This window comes from Hakea prostrata, chromosome 4, assembly GCF_041222555.1.
Source record: "Hakea prostrata isolate BN-2017 chromosome 4, UWA_Hpros_2, whole genome shotgun sequence".
Classification (NCBI taxonomy): Eukaryota; Viridiplantae; Streptophyta; class Magnoliopsida; order Proteales; family Proteaceae; genus Hakea; species Hakea prostrata.
The window spans coordinates 40,890,422-40,912,149 of NC_142603.1; the positions used below are offsets into that span (position 1 = coordinate 40,890,422).

The 21,728-nt window shown below is 37.2% G+C and overlaps 1 pseudogene; it reads right to left on the reverse strand.

Annotated features, from left to right (window-relative positions):
* Window positions 1-16,036: 16,036 nt before the first annotated feature.
* LOC149018895 (protein PHOSPHATE-INDUCED 1-like) lies at window positions 16,037-18,716 on the reverse strand (annotated as a pseudogene).
* Window positions 18,717-21,728: the final 3,012 nt, after the last annotated feature.

The window sequence follows — 21,728 nt, forward strand, 5'->3', positions numbered from 1 at the left end:
AGAAGGCTATACAAGGAACTCTTTGTAATTTTAAAAAGATTAGAAGGTATTTAGTAGAATAAAAATCTATATTTACACTTACACCTCCTCCCTTTCATTTGACATCGTCACTTCTACTTACGTGACACGTAGCACCCTCCCAACTGCCGCATTATGGTGGAAATGGAATTTAATAGGAATATTCGTTCAACAGGTAAACAATATTTGAAGGGTGAGCCCCGAGAGGGTCTTTTCAGAAAACAAGAAAAAAGAAAAGTAGGATATCATACACTCATCGGCGTCCGGATGACGCGTCGCAGGATATCCTGCAGCACCTGCTTAGTGCTTTTAACGTTTCTTCTTTTTTTTTTTTTTCTTTAAAAGAATCCCATCTGGGAAAGTAGTGTCTAGATCCTTAACACCATAAATGGAAAAAACCGATAATGATAATTAAATAATAAATAAAAAAAAATCAAAGCTGCTTTAACCCTGTTCGTGCCTCTTCGGGCGTGGGAAGGGTCGCAAGGGTAGGTAGTAAGCCAGCACTCATCAGGGAATAAACTATGGGTATCGTATCGGATCCGTCATATCTTTCGTATCGGGCTAGTTCACATCGAGGTTGATATTGATACTTTGACCAATATGTCTAAGATGTCGATATTAGATTAATAGTTTAATCACTAAAGGAATATTATTTTAATGAATGACAGATAATATTGATTAATCCGAATCAATGCCAGTAAAGATCGACACTAATATCTTTCCTTGTGTAAAGGTGTGATTCCTAAAGTTTATTTAATATCTTATCTGTAAATCGATTGAGATTTGTTAATCAAGGATTTCTCATTTCTGATAAGTTTGTTTAATGCATCGATCATTGGGGGCCAAACTAAGATTTATGTATTTGATTTTACTTTAAGAGTTTTTTTTGGGTGAGGTGTTATACCCCAAATGGCAGATTGGGTTTGACAGTGATACCAAACGGACCAGGCTGTAACAACAGAGTGACCATGAAGGAAATCGGAGGCAGCTAACCAAACTGAAAGTGGATTCAGCAAAATCCGAGGACAGAATCGCAACACGATATTTCTAGGGGACGACCTTGATAAACACCAAAGTTGTGTCACGGAAGGGTACCCGCACATAGGGGTGCAAGTTTGGCCCTGTCCCGCCCTAAGCTCGAATAGGGCTTGGGCTTAAGATTTTGGTCCTGAGGGCGGGTTAAGGATAAAATATTCTAGCCCTAATTAGGGCCAAGGGCGGACTTGGGATTACTCTTTGGCCCGCCGAGCCTGTCTCGACCCGTTCCTAATATTGGTCTGACCCTAACTTGATTTTGGCCCTAATCATGGCCTTAATTTTGTCCCTGACGTTTGATCTCAATGAATTAGGAACAGGGACAAGGATAGGATCAAGGCCAAGTATAGGTCAATCAGGGCCAAGGCTAGGGACAAGGCAAAGTATAGGGCTAGGGATAGGGCCAATCAAAGCTGTAATGAGTTTGGCTTGGCCCTGTAGGGTTTAGGGTTAGGGACAATAATCCTTGGCTTTGAATTAGGGTCATGACAAGAATGAGTTTAACTTAGAATATAGAGGGCCGGGCTTGGGTCGGGCCCGCACAAATCTCGTGCTTGACCAATGTATGAGAGTTGGAATGTAGTTCTAGAGGAGGTCGAATTGTATGCAAGAAGAGGTGCTAATCGGATCTGACGGTAACCCCATATTATCATAATACTATAAATTCTTCCAACTCCTGCACGTAAAAAGCATGTAAATCTTCATACGCTCTTGATTCCGTCTAACTCTATACTCGGAGTAGTCTCTTTAGTTGTGTGATATACTGACTTGATCATTTTAGGTGGACCTTTGACCATCCAAGGTCGGCACATTCTGTTGGCAATAGGCAGTTTCATCATGATCGGACTCAACAGTTGGTGCTGTCTGTGGGAACAAAAGCAAGAAGCCATGGTTACATTGAGGTTTGAATTGGAGGCCGGTGGTCAGAAGAACAACAAGGAACAACTAGAAGTTCAAGGCCCTCGGCAGGCAAACTTGCCACCACCAACACCATCCGACCAGAGTTAGTAACAAATTTTGGAAGTAGAAACGTCAGGAATGGGGTCCTACTGATTCTCAAAAGCCAATCAGAATGGAGACATTGTAGAAGTTCTAGCCTAGGCCTCCCCAACCATGACGCCCGTGTCACAGGACGAGTTTAATCTGGAACAACTGTAGGTGATGGACATGCAAGGGTTCTTTTAGAGTTTAGTGCGCAGCATTGGAGTCCCGGTAACCTTAACATGTTCATTCAAGAGAAATTCAACACGATCCTAAGAACAGGTGATTTACCGATAAAAAATCCCCAGGTATGAAAAGCCTCCAACCAAGTGAAAAGATCAAGAACCAGGTGCACCAATACTAATGGGAAGAAGCTATGAATGGCATCCCACCCCCTCCAAAAAAGGGTGAATTCCAACCAAGAAAGTGAGATGGACGACACTGGGCACGATAGAATATTATTCGCATGGAGGAATGAGAAGTGTCAGTCGGAGAGAGTGTCCCTACTCCTATCAACCATACAGTGAAGGAGGCACTGACCAAGAGGAAGAACAATGGTCTAACAAAGCCAAAGAAAAAGAGCATCATGACCCCCAATGACATTAACTAGGCCGTTGGTTGAAACCTGCTTGCACCAAAATTGATGAAAGTGGTCCAATTTCTAGGGTTTGAGATGCCAAATTTCCCTTGACATGACAGGAAGAGAAACTTTGTGGAGCATGTGACTCACTTCCAAGTAGTAATGTCTATGGCTAGTGGCAGTGCTGCAACCTCGAGCATTCCCGGCCTCCCTACATTGAAGTAGTATATCGGATTGAAGTGGGGATTGATTGAAATCTATGAGCAACTAACTAAAATGTTTGCTAGGAGGCTTCAGAGCGGTATCAAGACTCAGAAAAAGGAGGATAGCTTGTTTGTGGTGAAGCAAGTGTAGAATGAGTCGATCATTGATGACTGGATAGCATACAAAGCTCTGTTTGTTGGAATCACCCACCCATTTGCTTGAATCGTTGCTTCAAGACCAACCGGACATGTACAGAGAGCTTTTGGACCAATGTCATAAGCATGCAATGGTCTTGGAGATCATCGAGGCCCAGACAGAATAAGCCAAAACAACCAGAAGGATGGAAAGGATACAAGAGACTAGAATCACAAGGCGAATGGAATGAGATAGTTTAGAGGTCACAGTGATCGACCAAACTAGAGAAATAAGTCACTAACAAATGAGTCTTACACACCTTTGAATACTAATAGGTCGCAGATACTAATGCAAATTGGAGATAGAGGATTGTTGAGATGGTCGGGTTAGATTTACACCAACCTGAACAATGAGACATGAACCAATATTGCATGTTTGACAAAGGGTCACCATACGAATGATTGCAGAAAACTAAAGGTGCAGATCGAGAAGCTAATCACCCAGGGACATCTAGAAAATATATAAAAAAGAATGTCTGGCTTTCCAATGGGTGGAAGTCTTGACAAAGCCTTCGCAAATAGATGGGTTGTGCCACCCAGAATGGTAGGGTGTATAGAAATGTCTATTGATCAAAACTCTCTTTTTTATGATCTGCTACCCCTCATTGGGCCGGTTGGCACAAACCACATGAGTTAGGCATGAATTCCAGTTTATTGATTTTTTTTTTATTGAATTCTAAGATGCTTAAATTAATATTTTTGAAAATTACTTTGGAGCGCGTATTATTTGAGAATAGTCTTTATCTCATCTCAATCAAGATATCTCGGCTACAACATGCCATCAATTTTGTGCAGCATTTTTGTTTCAACTATTATTATTATTTTTTGAAAGTATTATTAATTTAGAATGCAAAATTGTTAGAAGCAAAATACTGGAGGCACCGTATAAGACATATCAATATTAGGCAAAAGATAAAGAAGCACAACCGTAAGATAATCTTATATTAGAAGTACTGACTTGTACGTAGCAGAAAAAACAAAACAACGACAAAAACTCAAACATGGTGAGTTGAGGTGTACGACTAGTACATTTCCTTAAGGTATTGATTGCTCCCTTAAGTGTATACTGAGTTTGATTTTGGTGTCCTCACCACCAAGATACAACAACTCCTTAGGTCTGAAGGCTTGCACTTCAGCAAATTCTACTTGCAAAGGAGATACGATAGTAATATAAAGTACATAGAAGAGCAAGAAAAGCGAAATAGGAAGGTTTTCTTCTTTCTAAAAAACAAGATTCTGAAAGACAGACACCTATAGGCAGGATGGTGTCTCTTTATAAAGTCACCTTAGTAAGAGTAGGAGTTGTGACTAATGGTACAGTCACCTTTCCATAGCAAAACCCCCAAAAAGGGGTTTTTTGGATCACGATCCACGGTCCATGCCCCATCACAAATATATGATTATTAATTAAATAATAATATATATCACATGACTTGGGTCCATAGACCATGGCCACAGCTAGCTGTGGCTCGTCCCAGCTCGACGCATGCACATGTTATTTGTACTTAACTCTTTACCGGCACACATCCCACTTGGGAGCAATTATCATATGTATAACAATATTATAGTTAGCTCCATCCGATGTAGGACTAAAATAAAAATGGTAGATTAAGCTACCTTTTTTATGCCGGATTGCCAAAATCCTTGAACAATAGTCTTAAAAAAACAAAACTAGAGAGATAGAGTTTAACATGTTTTAAAACTTATATAAAATATTATATTATATTATTTGTTTTAATACAAAATCCAACAAAAATGCCCTTTGGTTTCTTGTGTTCTTTTTACTTTCATGTAATCATCCTCCTTGTTTCATGAAATAATTCATTTTAATTTTTCATCTTTTCGATATCCCACATAACATCTCATCTGTTTACCAGCTATACTTGTCTTTGGTTACTAATTCCTAGGCTTAGCGGCTTTCTTTCATCATACCTCTTCATCTTTAGACTTTAGTACTCCAGCCCTTCAATTCCTGAAGAGTTTTTGCCTCTTCAGTTGAATGATTTTTTTCTCCTCCTTTTCTCGAGAGAGATTGATTTTACCCATATTCTCTAGGAAAGTGAGAAAGTCCCTCTTTCTCTGGGAACTTTTATGCTATTTCACCATCAAAGTTTTGTCAAATCATTTATGGGAACAGTTGGAAATTTTGCTTGCTGTTCAGCAGACTATTAGATTGAGATCTCGTCAAAATTTTGATTTCAACTACTGATTTTCAACGGTTGAGATTGAAGTTTTGGTCAAAATCTCGATTCGGCAATCGAATATTCCGTTGAACGTGGGACACAAGCAAGGTCTAGTAGTTGGTGTCTAATCTCCAATCACATTTTTTAAGAATATAAAGTAAATCTCTCAAACTAAAATTTGTTTAAGAAGTCACTTTTAATTCAAAGATAGCTTTTTTCTAACTCAAAGATTTCATTGTAATGGAATGCATTACATTCGAATGGAGAACAACTCATGGCCATCTTATTAGATAAAGCTAATGCAGTTACTACCCCCACCAAAAAAACAGAAAGAAGAAGATAAAGCTAAGGCAGCAAGCATGCTCCAACTAGAAGCTCTGGCCCTCCATCTTGGTTTGATATATGCGTCAGAGAGGAGAAATTTCAAAGCATTATCATTGAAAGTGCCAACCAAAGCTGGTGATATTTTCTAAAGTCAGTATATTCATGAATTGACTCATGTTTATTTACCAAGGTTACTATTCCATGGCTGATACATTGGGCCGGAAGGCCTTGTTACAGTCACTAACAACAAAACCATTATCCACCTGTGATTATTTGATCGATCTGTAAGTGAATCTATAAGTTCTCTACTGTTGTGTGATCTGAATAAACTGAGTTCTACCCAAAAAAAAAAAAAAAAAAAAAAAAATGCAATCGAATGCAGAAGCATGTGTGGTGCCAATAATTTTATAACTTGGGATACACCATTATCATCTTAAGAAAAGGGTCAGTCACATGAACCAAAACTTTTTTTCTTTTCTTTTTACAAGTCATTTGTGGAAGTCCGCAAATGTAACCTTAATATTCTGACATATATTCTTGATATGTACCATAACAAATAATGGTTTTGCTAAACTAGGGTCAAGGTCTAACAGTTTTTTTTCATATCAATTTATGAGGTTCTTACATAACAAGGTCTAGGAGGAGAAAACCTATGTAGCTTTAGTGTCTATCTTTGTGAGAATCTATTGCCAAGTCTTAATCGAACCCATAACTAATGATTGTGTCGCAACAATTTTGTAAATAAGTACATAGTTGTTGCACGAGTTACACTTTCATTCTCTTGACAACATAATGGGATATAATGGATCTTATAAAAAATATACCCATTAAATAATAAAGTAATACTTAATTGCCAAAATGTTAGAATAAACATGCCAAAGAGAAAGAGCAGATTTTTATTTGAGAAACACCATAAGATTTTTTGTGTTTTTGAAAGCGAAATTACTTTAATAGGCAATTGATAAAACTTATTGCTAGAATGATATTAACATGCATTTTAGTAATAGGAAATAGAGAAGATAAAGAATATGAACTTATTTTGCATAGACAATAACTAGGGTTTCACTAAAGATAGAGAAGATAGAAAGAAACTTTGGTGAACGAAGATAAGAAGATGAATAACCAAATGATCCCTATTGTTAAGGTTGAAGAAGCAACACATGAAGGAGTTCCATCCATTGTACAATGTGTTGGTGATATATCGCCCTATCACTCGGGGGCGACACAACTCCCCCTAGCAACACGAGATTTGCAATTTATCTTTTTTCCGACCGTTGACGATATATTGCCAAATTGACAATATATTCGAACTTCGGTTGAATTTTTTACCGAATTCACTTTGATTTTTTTATTTTCTCTCTCCTCTCCAAACTTCTCTAGAGCCTCTCTCTCTTGTTTCTTGCACTTTTCACCATATTTTGGTCTGATCTTCGACATCTATGAGTACATCTTGCTTCGTTATTGCTGGATATCAAATTGTTTATTGTCAATCAAGAGGGATTTCGCATAAATCTGTGAGTTTTTTTCATCTCAGGGATAACCATTATTCTCCAACTAATTTTTGACAAAATGTATGCCATAATGTTGTTGGATGATTATGAAATTAAAATATGTTGAATATCGTGAGCCGATCTACTAGCTCACAGAGTCGAATTTTTTTTTCCGCAAAGTAACTTATTTTATATTTTTATTTTTGTGAGTAAAAAATTATATTTTTTACATTGAAAATGATTATTTTTTAAGTGATATATCTGCTGTATGATCATAGATAAAAAAAAAATATGTGGAACTCCATGAGCCGATCTATGGACTTAGGGATTTAAAGTATTTTTCCACCCAATAAATAATTATTTTATTTTTTAAAAATTATTAAAATATTAATAAAAATATCAATAATCATGAAAAAATGGAGAAAATAGGGAAAAATGGGGAAAAATGTTTTGAAAATGATGGAATAATTATGTAAGTATTTTCAAGTGTTGCGCATGTGGCTTCATTGCCGGTTTTTGATGAGGGTAACCTATTTTTTGCCAATTCATTTTATATTTAAAAATAAAATGAAGAATTGTTAGTTAGTACTTATACACTTATACAGTTAAACTTATACATTTATACTTAGGTACATGATTACATCATACATTCATACATGATTGTTTACTAGATGGTACATGATTACATCATACATTCATACACTTATATTTGTGTTGTTCAGTGACTTATGCAATCATTTTGAATGCAATAGTCATCATGTCTGCTAGTGGGAGTTAGAGGGGAGCTAGTTCTTTACAGGGTGGACGGGGATAGCCATAGCCTTAGGGAGAGCCTGAGAGACCAACAACATGAAGGAGGACTAACCCAACATGGCAATACTGTGTGGCTATTGATGGAGACAATAATAAAACACAATGTAATTTTTGTGGGAAGAGAATCTTCTCAAGTGGCATCAGCAGGTTTAAGGGTCACATCATCGGGAGTTCGAAGGATGTGACCACATACATAGAGGCCCATCCAGATACAGTGAAGGTACTTAGAGATCTATAGAAAGTGAAGGGGAAGGAGAAAGATGATCAAAGGAGAGTGAATAAAGCACAAAATGATGTAGTGTGGGGACCGTCATCATACAGAGATGATTCAGTGAGAATCAAGATGTTGATCCTGTTGATGTTGTGAGAGATCAAGAGGAGAGGGACATATAGCGGGCCATGGCAGAGAGCGGGCGATGGCACCATCAGGAGCAGGATATGGCTAGAACTATAGATTTAGGAGCTGGTCCCTCTAGGGATGCAGGGGCTAGACCATCTGAATCTGAGGGGAGGGTGGTGTATTTGGCATGTTTAACAGATCACAGAGTTAGAGGGCCCCTCGTACATCAGGTCCAACACTATCTGATTATCCACGTCGTGGGGACCCAATAATGGAGCAGGATCCTAAAATTTTTAGGAAGAAGGGGGTCAAGCAGCCCAAGATTTTTGGTACATGGAGAGGTATGGCCAAGAAGGTTAAAAATGCATTATCAAAGTGTATGTATTACAGTTCCATTCTAGCAAACACGACACAAGGTCCATATTACAAGCACATGATTGATACTATTGCAAATGCAGGCCCTGGATATGAGGGTTCCACCCCATACAGAGTTGATAACTATCTCCTTTAGGAGGAGAAGGAAGAGCTACAACAGTATATAGACAGTATGAAACCCTTCTGGGATACATATGGATGTACCATCATGTCTGATGGATGGGATGGCTCGACGAAAAAGTTCATCATCAACTTTATAGTGTATTGTGATAGGAGAACCATTTTCTTGAAATCAGTGGATGCTACTGGTCATACAAAAGACCACAGATATATCATAGGTCTCCTACATGATGTGATAGATGAGGTTGGGAGGAAGAATGTGGTGCAAATTGTCACTGATAATGGCTCCAACTTCAAGAAGGCTGGTGAAGTCTTGATGAGTCACCAGACTATCATTTTTTTGGTCACCTTGTGTAGCTCATTCTATTGACCTAATGTTGAAGGACATTGAAAAATTTAGCATTGTCCACAACACAGTTGAAATGGCTAGATAGGTAACCAACTTCATCTACATTCGTAACATTGCTTTGGCCATGATGAGGAAATCATGTGGAGGTGAGTTGGTGCGACCTGGTCTGACAAGATTTGCAAAAAAATTCATCGCCTTGAGTAGTATGCAGGAGAAGAAGTTGGACTTTAGATCCATGTTTGCATCCCAGGAGTGATTTGATTGGGTTGGATCCAAGTAAGATAACTATCTACTATTTCATCTTACAAATTATTATACTATGAGTCTATGATTATTTTGTATATCTAGTTATCTACTGTCTATTGATTTAATGAGTTGTGATAATTCAGCACGACCAACGGGCGCAAGACACATAACACAATATCATCGATGAATTCCGGAGAAATGTTACTGTGGTGTTGCAGACCTTAGAGCCTATTATAAAAGTCTTGCGTATGATGGACTCTTCCTTGAGGGGAGCCACTATGCCCCACCTGTATGTAGCCATTGAGAGAATGAAGGTTGCTATAGAGGCAACAAACCTTAGAGGGCACTGGGCTTTCTTGGATATTGTGTATGCACGATGGATTGCTCATCTGATGCATCCCCTACATAGGGCTGATAAGTAAATATTTTGGGTTGTTAACTTGTAGTTATAGGTATTGGTAATTCATTAAATACTAGCTCTAACTTCTAATTGTAAGCTTTTTTATTATGCAACCTATTTTCTAAACCCTAGATATCAATATAGTGAACATTGGGGTTGGATACAAACCTATTGGATGCCCTGTTATAGGTGATTTCGAGGTTGGAGCCAGATCCGATGCTCCAATCATTTTGCCACAATGAGGTGAGAGTGTGAGACATCAAGAATTTCAAACAATTTGAACTTGTATTTATTATTTAAAGAATTTAGCTAACCAATCAAGACAAATGATTGTACTATTGCAGATCGAGTTGTTTAGGAACGCATTTAGGTCCTTTAGTGGAGATGCTGCTCTGTCGGGCAGAGAAACCAATGATCTAGGTTAGATACTTAGATCCTTAAATGCATAAGTGCACTATTATTATTATTATCATTCTTATTATAATTTATAGATAAGTTGATTTGATGTTAAGTATTAAAGTTCTAACTTAATATTTTTGTGATAAAGCAGCTGAGTGGTGGTATCTCTATGGGAACAGTGCATCCAACCTTCAAAGATTGGCAATCAGGATCCTGTCTCAGACTTGCTCTGCCTCTGGGTGTGAGAGGAATTAGAGTACATTTAACATGATTCATTCCAAGAGGAGGAACTGGTTGGGAAGCCAATGCCTAAATGATCTAGTGTTTTGTCACTACTATATGAGGTTGAAAATACAACATGTCAGAGAGTAGGCTTAGAATACTCAACAGTACATCAATCTTGATGATATATTTGAGGTGGGCGCAGATGAGCAAGATCCCCTCACTTAGTGGATGTTGGACAGGGGTGGGCTGGCGTTGGACCAACCTAGAGGGAGTCCTAACCCAGAGCTAGCTTTAGCTGCAGGGGGTTGATGTGGATGAGTTTATGGCTTCTCAAGATGGGCAAGCACATGTAGAGGTAGCTGCTACTGTTGATGAGGATTGGATGGTGGCACCAGGAACGTAGGAGTAGCAGGACAACGATCCAATTGACACACTTGCTCCTAGTTAGACTGCGAGGGATGATGATGATGATGGTGGTGGTGGTGGTGGTGGTGGCAGTGGCGGAGGCCTTGAAGAGCGTTTGCATGTTCCACTACCAGAGACACAGTAACCCCCACTCAGATACACTGGGAAGAGTCATTTCACCCATGCCACCTAGGATTATGATCATGGTAGTGAGCAACACTGTGGTCATGAATATCATAATAGGAGCCACCACCGGAAGGAGATGGGCCATGGGAAGCGGCAACAACACAGAGGTGGTTATGATGATGTCACATTCCCGCACGGATCTTACAGTTACGGATCTATGCGAGCTATTCACCAATCAAACAATAGAAAGTAAGGAATTCAAAAGATATATACAATAGTATCTTTGCATTACTTCTTTTTGAGTACATGTCGACAAAGACCTAACAAATGCAAAAAAAGGAGTTTACACATTTAGAGCTCAAGGACAAATATATCATGAACTACCTCCAATAATCCCACAGAGAGAAAACCCACCTATTTGCAGTTGTATCTTCGATACAGATAATGAACTAGAAAACAAAATGAAGATAATTTAAGATATGGATTGAAAGAACCAACAGTGTTGAAAATCATGAAAATTCTATCAAATAATTTGTATCCAAGATTCTTTAGAAGCTTGAAAGATGTCGACTCTTTAAAGTCTCATGAAACAATAATTAAGAGTGACATCGATCTAGACCAAGAATCTGCATCAGACTTACATTGATCAAGTAGCAGGCATATGGATTAAAGGAAACAACCCAAAAATCATAAAAAGATGTGACACATTAATATAAGGAAACTCAGGAAAGAAACATAGAGTGAAACATTACTACCGGTGTTATGATGCACGGCAATATCCATTATTATGCCCAAATTGAGAAGTTGGATGGCATCAAAACTTTGGAAAGAAGACTGCACCAAGTTGAATCCCACATTGATTTACTATAGTGGAAGAAACACTATTTTAGTTAAAAGGACAAAATGATGAAAGTATCACAAAATTCTAAAAAATTCATCAAAAAAATAAAGATTTTATTTAAAAAAAATGATAAGGGTTAATGTACTGCAGGTTTTGATAAAAAAAAAATAATAATACTAAAATAAAAATTAAAAGAAAGATATCCCCTAGATTCTATTATTGCTACAAGTTACAAATCAGAGATGATAATCAATCAATATTGTTAAACTCTAAAAGATTACAATATAAATTTGTAGTAGACATGTACATCAAATTTGAGGTCACAAGATTGAGTTTTTTCCGTTCTAGACAATCAAACATAAAAGCCAAATTGTACTAAGGAATTGTTGATAGCATATCATCTAGAGAAACAACGAGAGATGAGGTTAAGAAGAAAATGGTACTACTTGGGTCATTTATTGGAGGATTGAGAGAGTGGACGATATCTTGATGCACTAGTTTTGTTAAAAAATATGGTAAACCCAATTTGTTCATCACTATGACTTGTAATCTAGATTGGATTGAGATACATCAAGAATTACAACCAGGACAAGTTCCACAACATACGCTAGATCACAGAGCAAGGATTTTCAGAGCAAAGTTACAAGACCTAAAAGAACAACTCTTCAAGAAGTCAATATTAGGAAAATTTTGTGCACATATATATATGTCATTGAATTTCAAAAAGGGAATTACCACATGCACACATGTTAGTTGTATTTAAAAATGAGCACAAAATCACAAATCTAGATCTTTTTGACTAATGCATTTGTACAAAAATTCCAAATTAGGAAGGAAAAAAAAACCCCAGAATTATATGAAAAGGTTCACAAACATATGATGTATAAACCATGTAGAGAACTTAATAGGCATAATGCTTACATGAGAAAAGACACTTGTTGTCACATCCACCCAGTTGGTATCCATCCATCGAAATACCAAAGGGAGTGATCTCTACGATCACAAGATCAAATTTCAAACAATCATAAACCATTCCACACAATAGACCAATCATGAGCAATAATAAATCAAGTCATATACAATAATAAAGAGGTATATCAAATAACAAGGATCTCATAATGATCTCAAACACCAAATCAGAGTGCGGAAGTGATGCCAAAACTGAAATATTTAAACTGGAAAGAGAATCAAATAAAAACTCATAAGATTTACATCATGTAAGTTTCCTTAATTAAATGGCAATTATGAATTTCAAAAATTTTCGTATCATGAATAGAATTGATCAACTAATGAGTCGCACTAATTTTGGTACGCATAGTTATGACAAGTTCATTCATCACCTTGTATGTTATAATCCCCGTAACTGGTACATTATACTTGATCGGTCACCGGCGCTTCGTAATCTTGATATGCGACATCCAAATCTGCAATAAAATCTAAAGCAACAAATCCCAAGGGTGAACTCAAAATAACTCAACAAGTGGTCTTTTTTTTTTTTTCTTTTTCTAGTAGAACTCAGCAAGTAGTCCACAAGCATATAACCATAAAATTACAGCATAAGTCAAGATATGAAATGCAATGCAACAATGCTACTATACTCTAACTAATGCAAGTCTCTATATGGTAGATACGCATTAAGATATGACACCAACCTCATCGGGTAGGTCTCATTACTACGATCTCTCACGGGTTGATTATCGGTCTTGAGATCCTAAGTAAAGGGTAAAGTCATCTCTCTCGGGATAATCACCATGCTAGGGTTTAGGTCACCACTCTCTCACCACACCATTGGCATGAGTACTGACGCGTGTGAGGGATATAACTAGCCCACTGTATGTCAACTATTGAGTCACGTCATCCTAGGTTCAGATACCTCCCGTCATGCATCTCACTCTTGGTTTAGTATCCTCCCCTATCTAGAATCAATGTATCCTATGGCTCCAACCAACTTAGAGTATGCCTCCTCTTAATCCTATTGGTCATCCACATTTAATGGGCAGGAAGTTCTCATGTCCTCTCATGGATTGGTTCTTGGTCTTGAGTGCTTACGAGCCCAAGCCTATTATATGCAACCCTACCAATGAATGCCCCCCCCCACAATATGATTGTCCTCTCATGGGTTGGTTACCGGTCTTGAGTTCACACCACCCCCACACTACGCCACGGGTCACTCGACATCAATACTCCCGCCGATAGAGTGTGACATGACGGGGTGCCTAACCATGTTTTTCTAGACTGTCTAGTCATCAGAGGACAATATTCCATACCACAATTCCTAATATTCCAAGCCAGGAGTACTAAGCCATGTATTCTCCAATTCACATTCACACCAAACAATAACCTTTCACAAAAGAAATAAAAGGCACTAAACATTATTCATAAGTCACGATCCGGTTCAAGTTTAGATTCACATAAAACTATCCAACTCACAAGTGTCATAGTCAAACAATTACATTCTATAATTTCGAGCCTTAATATCATACCAAAGTCTTAGAACAACAACATGTATATCAATATGCAAGACTCATATCATTTAAGAATACAATGATGATTATATACATGTGAATGTCCTCACCTTGCAACTGATTTGCAACACTGCAAAGACAATCAAAAAGTATGTTCACGATTCCCAATCCTAATTACATGCTAATTCAAGGTTAGAAACAACCCTAGAAGTCCTACGTCGAAAAGAGAATCAAAAACCAAAATTGCTGGGAGTGGTTGATCAAATGGGTTGCTTGGGGCAACCAGGGTAGTCGACCAAGGGATATGGGTCACTTGGGCTGGTCACCAAGGCGATCAGGCCAATCAATCCATGTCTGAGTACGAACAGAATTGACTCAGATCGTCAACTAGCTTCCGGATTGGGTTCCAAAGTACTTCTAAAATACATAGAAAATTCTTAAATAATACTAGAACATGAACTAACATTATTTAGGCATTCAACAATGTAGAAGAATCAAAATCCTAGCAAATCAAAAGGTAGGTCTTTTTTGAAATAATTTAGGAAGAACACGAATGAACCAGAGTGAATGGGGATTCACTTTAGGGTAAAGAGAATAGAAGAACTATGCTATTACAGTATGGGTAATTTTCATCTGCACCCCCTAAGGTTTGGTCCATGTCATTTTTAGTCCAATTTAAGTTTTCTTTTGCATATGGCTCCCCTGTAGTTTCAAAAAATGATTAAAGAAGGACAAGCTTAACGAAAATTGTTAATTTAATATTTTTTGTGACGAAAATACCCTCTCTTTTTATTTATTTATTTATTTATTTATTTTCTTTTTAATAAGTTTATTTGAGAATAAATGTAAAAATCTAAAAGAATCTCTTAACCACGAGACCTCTGATATTCCCTCGCCGTTCTCTCCATCTTCTCCATCGTCGACGAAGAATTCGGCAGGGCTAAGCTGCAGCTGACTTCGAAGGCTTCGGAAACAAAGCAGAAGAAGAGCCCCTTGATTCCTCCCGAAGTACCGATCTACCCTTTCGGTCTTTGGTCCCTTCTTCCGTCACCCAATTCGATTCTAAAATCATCACGGCCTACAAGAGCCGGCCACTTCAGCTCCGTCGTCGCCTTCTGAGTCGGTACTTTCATTGGAAAATCCCTGCAGTTTTTACCAACTGTGATTCTCTTACCAATTAAACGTTGCCCAAGGAAGGGCTTTCTATCTCAGGTTACTTGTTTCAGATCTATGACTGAGTTACGAGTAATTTATGACTCTCTTTTTTTCTGTTTACTTTACCTTAACCTGGAGATCTAATCCATATAAACTTGATTTGGGCGTCTATTAAATGATGCATTTAGTTGGAGAACAGTTATAGGAGTAGAGGTGTTGGCACTAATGGGATCGCCGGAGATGGAATTGAACATGGTGGTTTTGAGATCATGAGAAGGAGATAAGCGGAGAGAGTTAGAATGTGAGAGATGGTCTGAGTGTGATGGAGAAATGGGTGGATATCATTGAAGTAAACAAAACCAAATTCCAAATTATAAATTCTCAAAGAGATAAATTGCAAAAGTGGCATTATCTGGCTATATGAAACAATTCGAAACTCAAAGCAATGAATCGGATTTTATCTTCAGAATATGCATTTACTTTATTCGGATTTGTGTTCGCTGCAACGGTGTTGCCTCGAGTGACGATCACTCAGAGCATCTTGTTTCAAAACAAATTGTTGTAAATAAATCAAGTGAAATTGTTTTCCAGATCCCAAAGAGAAAGAATAGGTTTCAGATCAGAATGAAAGAGAGGTTTTCAAATTCTAGTGATGATCACTCAGAGCATCTTGTCTCAAAACAAGCTGCAACATAGGAACAAAAGAAGATGTTTTCTTATGGTTTAAGGCGAGCTAGGGTTCCTCTTCCTCCCTATTTCAAATCCTTATTCAAAGTCTGTGAGTATGCGAATCCTTTTTCTGGTTTGGTCCCTTCTTCCAACCCAGATGTAAGCGAACTTGTGTTTCTTGTTGTGGGAATTCTTCAGCTGGTGACTCGGAGAAGACCCGTGTGTTCCACCCCTGCTTCGACAGATACATCAGGAGCTGTCAAGACGACATTAATGTTGTTCTTCTGTTCGCCTCTGGCTGCAAGCTGAACGAGCTGCTTGCTGGTGAGAGATTTTCCCAAAATGTAGTTCTCGTTAGAAGCTGCTTACCCATATGAAAGGAGAGAGAAAAGGGTTTATTGGAGCTGAGCTGATAGTATTTATCAGTGGTTTTCCACCAAGTGAGAATAGAGGGTTGTTGGGTTTGGGTTTTTCTCTGGGTTGGGGTGATGGAAGAGATGAAATCAGCGATTATGGCGCGTTGAGAAGGCTTGCCGTACCAAATGAGGTTAATAGATATTTAGCCGAAAAGGAGAGAGTACTTGTGGTATAGAAGTAGGGGTTGCTCCTACACCAATTCGGTGAGTTTTCTCTCGACTGAGCAGCTGCCGGAGTTCTTGGCCGACGACGGAGAAGATGGAGAGCACGGTGAGGAAACACCAGAGGGTCTCACCTCATGGTTAAGAGATTCTTTTAGATTTTTACATTTATTTTTAAATAAACTTATTAAAAAGAAGAAGAAAAAAAAGAGAAAGGGTATTTTCGTCACAAAAATTATTAAACTAACAGTTTCTGTCAAGCTTGTCCTTATTTAATCATTTATTGAAACCATAGGGGAGCCATATGCAAAAGAAAACTTAAACTGGACTAAAAGTGACTTAGACCAAACCTCAGGGGGTCCAGATGAAAATTACCCTTACAGTATTTATAAGCCTTTTACAAGGTCCGAGCAGCAGAGAAAACAATCGCAAAAAAAAAAATTTGAATGAAAAAAAAAGATGAATTTAGTATATTAGAAAAAGTCAATTGCTGCACGTATAACCTTTCGGAAGATCTCCACACTATCCTTCACCTTTGCGAAGCACTCTCTGACATGTATTGACTTCCTCTAATGGCTATGGATCATAGTGACATGCTTTAGAATGAAAACACATTAAATAGGGCCTCAAAAACCAAATTTCCAATTTTGTCTTTTTTCTCCCAGAACTAGATGGGTCGCCTGGGGTGACCAAGCCAATCAACTCACCTCTAGAACTTAGTTCCAGGAGAAGATTTCAAGGCTCTGAAAGACCTTGGCTCTGTCCTAGCTCTTACTCCACATTCAAAAAGGGTCTCACCTAATTTTTGGAACCTTCCACACGTGTCATCAATGAACACTTGATCCATCTACATAATCTATCAATATCCATGTTAGATCTCCTTCCAAACTCTGACAAAACTCCCAACTTGGCATCATCACCATCCACTTCCATGGGTTTAGACTCCAATCCAATGGTCTCTATGTGGTTAGCCCAAAGTTGTCTTCTACTTGCATTCCAGGTTCTTGGACCTACAATATGGGTTTTTGGGTTAGAGGGGGGGGGGGGGATTACACACTTGTAAGAATTGTTATCCAAGATCTTATAGTGGAAAAACAATGCAAGGAGAAGATTCCTACCCAATTTATTGGAGAAGGAATAATGGCAAACGAGTCATGATAAGCAAACAATTGTTAGGTAATAATATAACCCACATCTCCTGACAAGATATGATTTCCACATAAATGTCAAGATTTGCTCTGGGTTTAAAGCAGTCAAATATCTCTATAAGTATGTATATAAATGGTATGTATTACGATGTCCCTAGCGTATAACACTAAGGAATATTTGATGGATGAAATAAAATAATACAAGGACACAAGGTATCAACACAGAAAGCAATATGGAGAATTTTTGAATTTAATTTAACTGAGATGTTTCTTTATGAGATAACCCTTCAACTATACCTACCAATTAAGCAACTGCTTTGGTACTAGAAGAATTGGGATCGACTAATGTGATTCCGTCGATAACATATCAAGAACAATATTGACTGAATTATTCAAAATGAACATAGTATATGAATATATAAAGAACTCCCAGAGAATTATGTATGAAATAATAAAGCAAAATTTTTTACACAAATAAAGGCAAAAGATGCAATTGGACGAGTAAACTTGCCTAATTAAAGGAGTGTGGTTCTATTTGAGACTATTACTAAACAACATTAAAAAACCAACATCATTTGAAAATCTTATGTGTGTAAAAGGAGAACAATGTCAGACTTTCCAAAAGGCAACGAAAAAGATAAAACTACTTAAAAGCGATGATGCAATCTCTTAATGCTTAAGAGACGGGGGCATTATTCAATATGCCAATAATGGTCTGAAAATTGTTTGCAACAATATTGGTTTGTTGTAAACTAGCAAATGTAAAAGCTATGGGTAGACAATTTTGAAGCCGTATCTAAAGACTTAAAAAACACAATTGCATGCATTAGGAAGCAAACTTATGAAACATTGAGTGTTCATAACTTCTTACACTTAATGGACCAAAGCATAGAGCAATATGACCTTCAAAAGCTTGAGGATCAAATGAATAAGACGGTTGCAAACCGTCAAAATGAAATTGATCAAAATGAGTATGCAATACCAATTCCCATAGAAGACTATGAACCCAACTAAAATGAATGTGGAAAAGAAAAAAAAGGCATACGACATGATTCGACAAACGGTTAAAGAAAACAACAACGACACATTCTTCATTGATGGACTAGGAAGAATCAGAATAAAATTCCTTTATGAAGCAATACTGGCAACAATAGGAGCGGAAAGACAAATCTCCATTATATCAATAACTTCTGAAGTTGTAGCCTAAATATTGCTAGGAGGGGGAACAACACATTCAATACTCAAAATTCCAAATTAACATTGAGAATTCAAGCCTCTACAACTTCTCAAAACAAAATGTGGCAACACAATTGATTCAAAAAGCCAAGTTGGATAAAAACACCAATAGCCAAAAGACAAGCAATCGAGGCAATTGACAGGACATTGTAAGATATAATAGGTAATATAACAACATTCGGAGGGAAAGTTGTCATCTTCGTGAGAGACTTCAAGCAAGTACTACTTGTTTGTACCTCGAGGAACTAAAACAGAAACAGTAGAATTTAGTTTGGTGAGATCATACTTAAGGCCAACCATGCGAAAAAATATAGCCGATAAAAAATATGGGGCAATAAATCATTCAAAAAATTCAGCGAATTCTTGTTGAGGGTTGGAAATAGAAAAGAGCCAACAAAAGATGAAGATATGATTAAAATACCAAATGAAATGTTGATCAATATAAAAAATAAAAATGAGGGAGAAGAAGAATTGATAAATGAAATATTCCCAGCACAACAACTAGAGCTCCACTTAACAAAAGATATCACGAAAAGAGAAATTTTAACAACTAAGGATGAAACAGTAGACAACATAAATGAGAAAATGAATGATAGATTCCCAAGGGAGTGAGTGACATACTACAACTATGATTCTCAATAGATGATGTAGACACACAATACCTGGAGGAATTTCTCAACTCTTTGGTACCAAATGGGGTTACCACCTCATCAATTGATTTTAAAAAAGAATTGTCCAATCATGCTCCTAAAAAACCTATATCGGCCCAAGGAGAATGCAATGGAACCATATTGGTTTGTCAAAAATTAGAAAAGAATGTTATCCTAGTAGAAATTGTGATAGGTGGTCAATTCACAGGAAATTTGTTCCTAATACAAAAAATATCACTATGCCTAGTAGAGAACGAGGGATATCCATTCCCTTTTAAAAGATAGCAATTCCCAATTTGTCTAAACTTTGTAATGATGATCAATAAAGCACAAGGGCAATTGTACGTTGTATTATCATATGGACAACTATATGTTGCATTATCAAGAGGAATATCAATGTCAACTACAAAAGTACTGATCAAAAGGAGAACATAGCAACCAAAACAGAGAAGTACACAAAGAACGTGCTCTATAAAAATGTTCTATTTCAAAGGTAATACAAACTCAATAAACAAACATCTATTTAAAACAAAGTAAAATTCAATTATATTACATTACATTTACATACGACATAATAACAAAAATGTAGGAACATATTGCTTATAGCATTCATTGAAAATTTTTCTATAGGATTACAAACCAAACAATATCAAATGAATGAAAGGAAAAAGTAGCAAAAATCCAAAGAAGGCAACTATATAAAACTACTCTAATATTGGTAGCTCAAAACGTATAAACATTTCACATAATTTAGATATTAACTTAACAACAAAATTCCTTGTAAAGCATGGACAAGAACACAATGGGCAAACTATGACTAAATGAATCAACTAAAGAATGCATATTTTTTACATGATAGAACAACCATTTTAGTTGGGAAAATGTTTCCTCTTAGAAACTAAATATCACACATGCATATGCACATGTGTTACAATGGCGCTTACTAGGAGAACCCTTCCAGGGAAAAGGATTCAAACTTCATTAAGGCCAAGCCTTATTGGATCGATTGATGATTTTAGCTCTGAGTTCATTTTGTGTGTAGACTAGGGGTGCAAGTTCGGCCCTGGCGGCCTTGACCCGCCCTAAGCCCACCCTGAGCCCGAATAGGGCTTGGGCTAAAGATTTTGGCCCTAAGGGCGGGTTAGGGCCAAAATATTCTGGCCCTGAACTAGGGCCAAGGGCGGGCCTGAGATTACTCTCTGGCCCGCCCAGCCCATCCTGGCCCATCCCTGATTTTGGCCCTGATTTTGACCTGATTCTAGCCCTGATTTTGGTCCTGATTTTGACCCTGATCTTGACCTTGATCTTGGCCCTGATTTTGATCCTGATTTTGGCCCTGATTCTAATCTTGATCTTGGCCCTGATCCTAGCCCTGATCTTGGCCTTGATCTAGGCCCATGATTTTGGCCTTGATTTGAGTCTAGACCCTCCACCAATATGAGAGGAATTAATATAACCAAATGGATGAATATTTGACACATGTAAAATTTTAAAAACATGATCATGTTTTGTAAAAAAATGAATAAAAATAAATTATATCTTTATTACCAATGTAGTAAGCATCCACCTGATTTTGGCCCAATCTTGACTCTCATTTTGGCTCTAGTCTTAATGTTAATTTGACCCTGATCATGTATTAGATTTTTACCCTAATCTTCACATTAACATTGACATAACTATTAGACTTTGACATTCAGTCATTTTGATCATATTAGACTATGAGTTCACTTTTTATATTACTTTTAAGATATTTTTATTTTTCAAACTAAGTCATTTTTAGTTCCAAAAAATCATTGATTTTTTTTTGGACTAAGGCGAGATTAATATAAGTATATAGAGAATTAATATCTAACAAATCTACACCCCAACTTTTCATCATGAATATTGACATCTTTCTTTTGCCTCCAATGTGATATTTCAAGAAAAAAAATAAAAAAATTTATTAAGGACAGATAATTATGTTTGTAACTAAAATATAAATTTTTTTAACTACGAAAAAATATCAATACTAAATTATCGTTGATTTACTTGTCAATAAAGTTTTGAATATGATTTTTTTTTTGTTGAATAAAAACATCAATGGGAGGGGTTTTCAATTTCCATCACCGAAGTAATGATAGAGGTTTTCAATTTCCATCTTCAAAGCAATGAGAGACTTTCAGAGATCAATACAGAA